General features: G+C 30.9%; 1 pseudogene; it reads left to right on the top strand.

Moving 5' to 3' along the window:
* LOC117125040 overlaps window positions 1-7225 on the top strand; it is an 8116-nt pseudogene extending 891 nt beyond the window's left edge.
* Window positions 7226-7529: the final 304 nt, after the last annotated feature.

The raw sequence follows: 7529 nt of genomic DNA, 5'->3' as shown, positions 1-7529 counted from the left end.
TATATATATAGACCTCTATATACATATATATAATTTATACATATTTATTTACATTACACATGGAATCATATAACAAATATATATTTTACTATCCATTTATTTATTTTTGTATTTTATAAACATGATCAGCAGCCAGCGCAGACGATTTGAAGTTACTAGTTTCATTTCATTCAAGCATAATAATAAAAATTATATCAATATATATATCGCAACAAACAATAAAAAAAAAAACGTATCTCAAACTTTGTCAACTTCGCCTTGTTTCTGTAAATAAATAAAAATAGCACCAAGTGATACAGTAATATAGTAACAATAATAAACTTTAATACTAATAAAAATAATTGTTAATAAACTAATGTTACAGTAATTTAAATAACGAGTTGGCTGGTTTTTCCTTATAAAAAGTTTGATTTTTATAAATAATATATCAAAAAACAATACTGTACCGTACTACGAGAAATACCAAATTTTTAGTATTCATTTTTTTACTGTATTTGTTATGTAGTAGGAAGTGTAGGATCGATAACAAAACGAAAATAAAAACCGTCCGATAAAAAAGTAACATTGTACTAGGAATGCAACAAACTAGAAAATAACCTATAAATACCATAGTATTAATTGAAATTTAGTTATTAATAATAGTACTCATTTTATTTGCTTTTAAGTAGCCTATGTTGTTACTTAGTAGTAGAAAGACAACAGAACATAAATTTAAAAAAAGTATGAAAAACCGATTGACGAACTTACGATCATAATTAGGCCTAGTTATATTAAATTTGGCATTTTCGCAACTCCATTGGCGCTCCATATATTTGTTGAAAACAAACCGCGACCGAAACGAAGCACGACCGAAGTGAGACGTGACCGAAACGAAGCGCGACCGAAATGATCTGTATTCGGCTCGCCTAGGGCCAAGTACACAGCCTGGCGATGCGGCCCGACAGCGATTTTTTTGCGGCTTTTTTTTCGTTTTTTGCTGTCCGACACCAATATCATATGTAAAATGTAGGCCATATAAAACTGAGACTAGAAATTGCAAGTGAAGTGCTGCGAAGTACAACTGCATATAAATGTTCTGTGAACAAATTTATTTATGCGAGTCAAGTGAAAATAATGAATAATAAAAATATAACAAATAATATGAGACACGACCCATTGTCTATATAGAACACTTTTTCATTTTTGTCAAAAAGTGTCTATTGGGCCTAGTAGTGAATTATGGTTTATGTTTTTTTTAATAAGTTTCAAAAATTTCTATGTATGTGGAAAATGTAGTTTGATTACCAAAGGTTACAATTTTTATTTTGAAGACTGCATGGTCTAGGAAGTGTACATTTTTTTATTGGGCAAGTTTCCAAGGGCGGGTTTTCTAGAGGCAAGTTGACTGTCAAAGAGTATTGCCAAAGTGCGAGCCAGCGTGTTATTTGATCACAAGTGTGAGCCAGCGAGCCATGATGTCACGACAATAGATAGAGACGTTAACGAGTTGTGCGAGGTATCGGCTGAGATTTGTGGAGTACAATTCAAAAAACAACTATAGGTCTAATAATGAATTATTGTGATGTTAAATAGACAATGTTAGCTATCAAAGAGCAACGTTTTTCATTGGGACCTTCATCCCTTCAAGGCTAGGCCTATACCATCCTAGCTAGTCTAGGCCTACAGTAGGATAAGGCTAGCGCGACATGCAGACGTTGGTACGAGTAGGTTAGTCTACAAACGTTGCCTAAAGTAATTGATTATACCCGGCAGAACAAAAGAAGGAAACTCCGCTTTTTAGTCATCTTAGGCCCTTGTTTTTTGACAAACAATGACCTTTCAGAGGTCAAATTGCTGTCAAGAATATGAATTGGCTGCTTCGCAGCAAAAATGTAAAATTAAGTAATTTAACATAATAGATTTTTTAGACACTGTAGAGACTTAAATAAATATAATCAAGCACTTTATACGTTTTTCTTGTATTTTTATGTCTTTAACATTGTAACTAAATTTAATCAAACTAAAAGACAGTAACTCTGAAAAGAAACAGACATTTTAAGAAGCACAAAATATCTCTTGTCTCTTTTCAGAGATAACTGTGATTTGTTTTTATTAAAGAACTAATGGATGCTCTGATAAACTGGATTTATGCCCTGCTCTTTTCTAAAGAGTGTACTGTGTTCATACTTTATTCTACACTACTTCCAAAAAACAATGTCAAATAGCAAGCGCCCCTTTTGACACCCCCTAGATCCACCAATGAGAACTAACAATACTGTAGTATTAGTCCTTTAATTCATTACTTTTTTATTACAGTATTTCTTTGCTTTCAGAACTTGATCAAAAGAAGTTGCAGTTATGTTGGGACAGAAAATCAAAGAAGAACCTGGTTTGTTCTATCATTGTTTCTATTCTTTCTATTGTCTCTGTACATAAACTCAGATGCTGCTCACATTTATCTTCTGACATATAAGTAATTCTCCATGCTTAGAATGTAAATGCTAATGATTACCATACAAATTATTGTTAATTATTACTGTTGGTTATTTATTATTAGTTATTATTGTTAATTATTATTGTTAATTATTACTATTTTTAATAGTTATTATTTTTTATTATTATTATTATACGATAAACTACTACTTTAGGGGCACTACTACTAATTCATGTTGCAATATTTTATTTCGTTCTGTATTTTTCCAATAAAAGGAATAAATGACCATGGACATGTGCATGGAAGTATTGGAATGCAAAAACGCAAGTTTGACAGTTTAAAGGAACATTTGGAAAAGAACAAGATGGACACAGAATATATATGTGGATGTTGTGGAAATAATTTTGACTTAATTTCATTGAGGACACATTTGAGAATTAAGACAGAATCAGTCAAATTGGGGAAAAAAATTAAAATGCATAAGAAAGAAATGTCATATGAATGTAAACAGTTTGGATTAAAATTTAATGACAATACCAATTTGAAAAGTCTTCTAAGGATACATACAGGAGAGAGACCACATGAATGTGAACATTGTGGAAAGAAATTTGAAAAATATTCCAATTTGAACGCACACGAAAGGATACATTCAGATAAAAATCCATATGGATGTCAACATTGTGGAAAGAAATTCAAATTAGCTAGATATTTGAAACGACATTTAAGAATGCATACAGAAGAGAGACCATATGAATGTGAACATTGTGGAAAGAAATTCAAATTAGGTAGGTATTTGAAAATGCATTTAAAGATGCACATAGAAGAGAGACCATATGAATGTGAACACTGTGGAAAGAAATTTAAAATATGTTCTGATTTGAAAGCACATGAAAGGATACATTCAGGAAAGACTCCATTTGGATGTGAACATTGTGGAAAGAAATTCAAATTAGGTAGCTATTTGAAAAGACATTTAAGAATGCATACAGAAGAGAGACCACATGAATGTGAACATTGTGGAAAGAAATTCAAATTAGGTAGCTATTTGAAACTACATTTAAAGATGCACATAGAAGAGAGACCATATGAATGTGAACACTGTGGAAAGAAATTCAAAAGAAGGAGCCATTTGAAAACACATGTAATGACACATACAGGAGAGGAACTATATGAATGTGAACATTGTGGAAAGAAATTTGAAAAATGTTCCAATTTGAGTGCACACAAAATGATACATTCAGGAAAGACTCCATATGGATGTGAAAATTGTGGAAAGAAATTCAAATTAGTTAGATATTTGAAAAGACATTTAAGAATGCATACAGAAGAGAGACCATATGAATGTGAACAGTGTGGAAAGAAATTTAAAAAAGGTTCCGATTTGAAAGCACACGAAAAGATACATTCAGGAAAGACTCCATATGGATGTGAACATTGTGGAAAGAAATTCAAATTAGGTTATTATTTGAAAAGACATTTAAGAATGCATACAGAAGAGAGACCACATGAATGTGATCATTGTGGAAAGAAATTCAAATTAGGTAGCTATTTGAAAATACATTTAAAGATGCATACAGGAGAGGGACTATATGAATGTGAACATTGTGGAAAGAAATTTGAAAAATGTTCCAATTTGAAAGCACACGAAAGGATACATTCAGGAAAGACTCCATATGGATGTGACCATTGTGGAAAGAAATTCAAATTAGATAGATATTTGAAAAGACATTTAAGAATGCATACAGAACAGAGACCATATGAATGTGAACATTGTGGAAAGAAATTTAAAAAAGGTTACGATTTAAAAGTACACGAAAAGATACATTCAGGAAAGACTCCATATGAATGTCAACATTGTGGAAAGAAATTCAAATTATGTAGCTATTTGAAAAGACATTTAAAAATGCATACAGAAGAGAGACCACATGAATGTGAACATTGTGGAAAGAAATTCAAATTAGGTAGGTATTTGAAAATACATTTAAAGATGCACATAGAAGAGAGACCATATGTATGTGAACACTGTGGAAAGAAATTCAAAAGAAGGAGCCATTTGGAAGCACATTTAATGATACATACAGGAGAGAGACCATATGAATGTGAACATTGTGGAATGAAATTCAGTAGAAGTAGCCATTTGAAAAGACATGCAAGAATGCACACAGGACAGAAAACATATGAATGTGAACATTGTGAAAAACAATTTAAAAATAATAGTAATTTTAAACATCACTTGAAATTACATGGACTTGAAAAACAATATGAATTTGAAATATCAAAGTTGAATATTTCAAGTAGCAATTCTAGGATGCCTATACACAAATTACTTTCTGTAAATAAATTTAACAACAGCAGTTTGAAAAAGAATTCAAAGAAGCACACAGCAGACTCACCAAGTAAATGTGAACTTTTGAGGATGCATACAATAGAGAAGTCACTTAAATGTAAATATTGTGGATGGAAATTGAACAACAAAGCAAATTTGAAAACACATTTATTGATACACAGAGAAGAGAGACCATTTGAATGTGAACATTGTGGAAAGAAATTCAAATCAGGTAGCCATTTGAAAAGACATTTAAGGATGCGCACAGGGCAGAGACCATATGAATGTCAACATTATGGAAAGAAATGCAGTTGTAATGGCCATTTGAAAAGACATTTAAGGATACATACAGGACAGAGACCATATGAATGTGAACATTGTGGAAAGAAATGCAGTTGTAATAGCTATTTGAAAAGACATTTAAGAATGCATACAGAAGAGAGACCATATGAATGTGAACATTGTGGAAAGAAATTCAAATTAGGGGGTCATTTGAAAAGACATTTAAGGATGCACACAGGAGAGAGACCATATGAATGTGGACACTGTGGAAAGAAATTCAAGAGCAATTGCCATTTAAAACGACATCAGAGGATACATACAGGAGAGACTCCATATGAATGTGAACATTGTGGAAAGAAATTCAAATCAGGTGGCAACTTGAAAAGACACTTAAGGATACATACAGGACAGAGACAATATGAATGTGAACATTGTGGAAAGAAATGCTGTTGTAATAGCAATTTGAAAAGACATTTAAGGATGCACACAGAAGAGGGACCATATGAATGTGAACATTGTGGAAAGAAATTTAAATCTTGTAGCAACTTTAAAAGACATTTAAGGATGCACACAGGACATAGACCACATGAATGTGAAGATTGTGGAAAGAAATTTACACAATGGACCATTTGAAAAGACATTCAAGGATGCACACAGAAGAGAGACCATATGAATGTGAACATTGTAGAAGTTCAAACATTGCACCACACTGAAAACACATGCAAGGAGCATTGCGAAAAGAAATTTAAGTAGTATACTACTTTTAAAACACATGTAAGGATACATACAGGAGCGATTCCATATTTAAAAACTACATTTGAGGACACAGAGGGGACTCCATATGAGTGTGAAAAGTGTGAGAGGAATTTTAAACATTGTACCGATTTGAAAACACATGTAAAAACACACACAGGAGGGCCCCAAAATTTCAATTTGAGATCATATTAAGATACTAGACATGCTGTTAGTATACTTACAGTACACTATCAACCAGATTTAAATCATCTACAGTTAAGATCTTCGGGATAATTGAAATGTCCAAGTTTTACTATTGTCTCATTTGCTCTTTTGTTCATTAATTTGTATGAATTAAAAACAATTAGTATGTTGTATGGTGGGTTGAGGTGGGTAAATGAAGTACCCGGTATTCTTAAAACGAACTTTAGTCATAGTTTGAGCTAGAACTTAAAAATTAAATCATTTCATATTCTTAAAAAAAACTTCGACTAAACCCCACTAAAAACGTGTTTTTTGTAATTCACGATAAAGTGAAACGAATAAAAACGATTGTATACACAGGTTTGATATATCTCCGGTGTGTTAAACAAAAGGGACATCACTAGCACTTAATAAGCTTTCATGTATAAAGTTCAGAGGTGAACAATTGAGTTTTTCATACATAATTTAACATTGTGGTAATGACAGTATCTGTATGTTACAGATACCGGTAATTGTTTTGTTATTTAGAGTTCGTTTTCATACTATTATTTGATTAATTGATAATCCATAATCAGAATTAAAATTACTGTATTTATATTAATTTGTTGTTAATTGCTTGTTTTGAACTACAATATCTATGGTGCGAAAATTTCTCACTGTAATATCAAATCTATTTTTAGCAAATGCTTTATTTAGTATAAGTTAATGACTAAACAATGTGAAATTGTACTACAGTACTAGTAGGTCGACCTACACCAAGGCTGAAATAGCTCAAAACATAAAATAAAAACAAATTAAGGCTGAGGTAAAATGTCAAAAACCAACAAATCGTACCTACACCTTATTTGCTGTTTATGTGACTATGTACTACCCTCTGAAATACAGTTAGGTGTACAGTAATGGTGTACGATAAAAATGGCCCCGCAAAAAATGGCCCCGTTAAAAAAGGCCCCAAATTAATTGAATCAATAAATCAACAGCATTTTTTAAAACTAAAATAATTAATTTTTTTAAAAGGAATCTAATGTCAAGTGTGACAACTAAACTATAATTTAATTGGTAGATTTTTTTGAAAAGAATTTAATTGGTTTGGAATCCGACTGTAGCAGCCAATAAATATAAATCTTTTGTTTTTAAAATGCCACATAAACAACATGTATAGTAGTCTGTGTTTTTGAGAATGATTTATATCTTTATTTGGGAATAATAATCTATTTTAGGGAATAGATACAGAGCACCTTCATTATTAAAGTTTTAGTACAGTATGTTTATTGTTTACTTTTAAAATCATCAACAACAGTTTATTTTATGGGAAACTTGACTTGTTTATATGTTAGTTTAATTTGTTTACGTGAAATTATAATAGGTCATTTTTTTTAAATAACTTTACTAATGAAATAACATCTTTGAAATAGTTTTTTTTAACATGTTCATTTGTTGATTTAATTGTTTAATTTAAAATAACAAACAAGTGATATTTTGATTGAATAAATTATTTATCTAATATATTAAATAATATAATAATAATAATAATAATAATAATAATAATAATGACGGTTATTCAGACAA

Source organism: Anneissia japonica, unplaced genomic scaffold (assembly GCF_011630105.1).
Source record: "Anneissia japonica isolate Jap-2015-1 unplaced genomic scaffold, ASM1163010v1 scaffold9_len2422644_cov172, whole genome shotgun sequence".
NCBI classification, from domain to species: Eukaryota; Metazoa; Echinodermata; class Crinoidea; order Comatulida; family Comatulidae; genus Anneissia; species Anneissia japonica.
The sequence above is the reverse complement of the archived record's forward strand: the minus strand, read 5'-3'. Positions and strand labels throughout refer to the sequence as shown.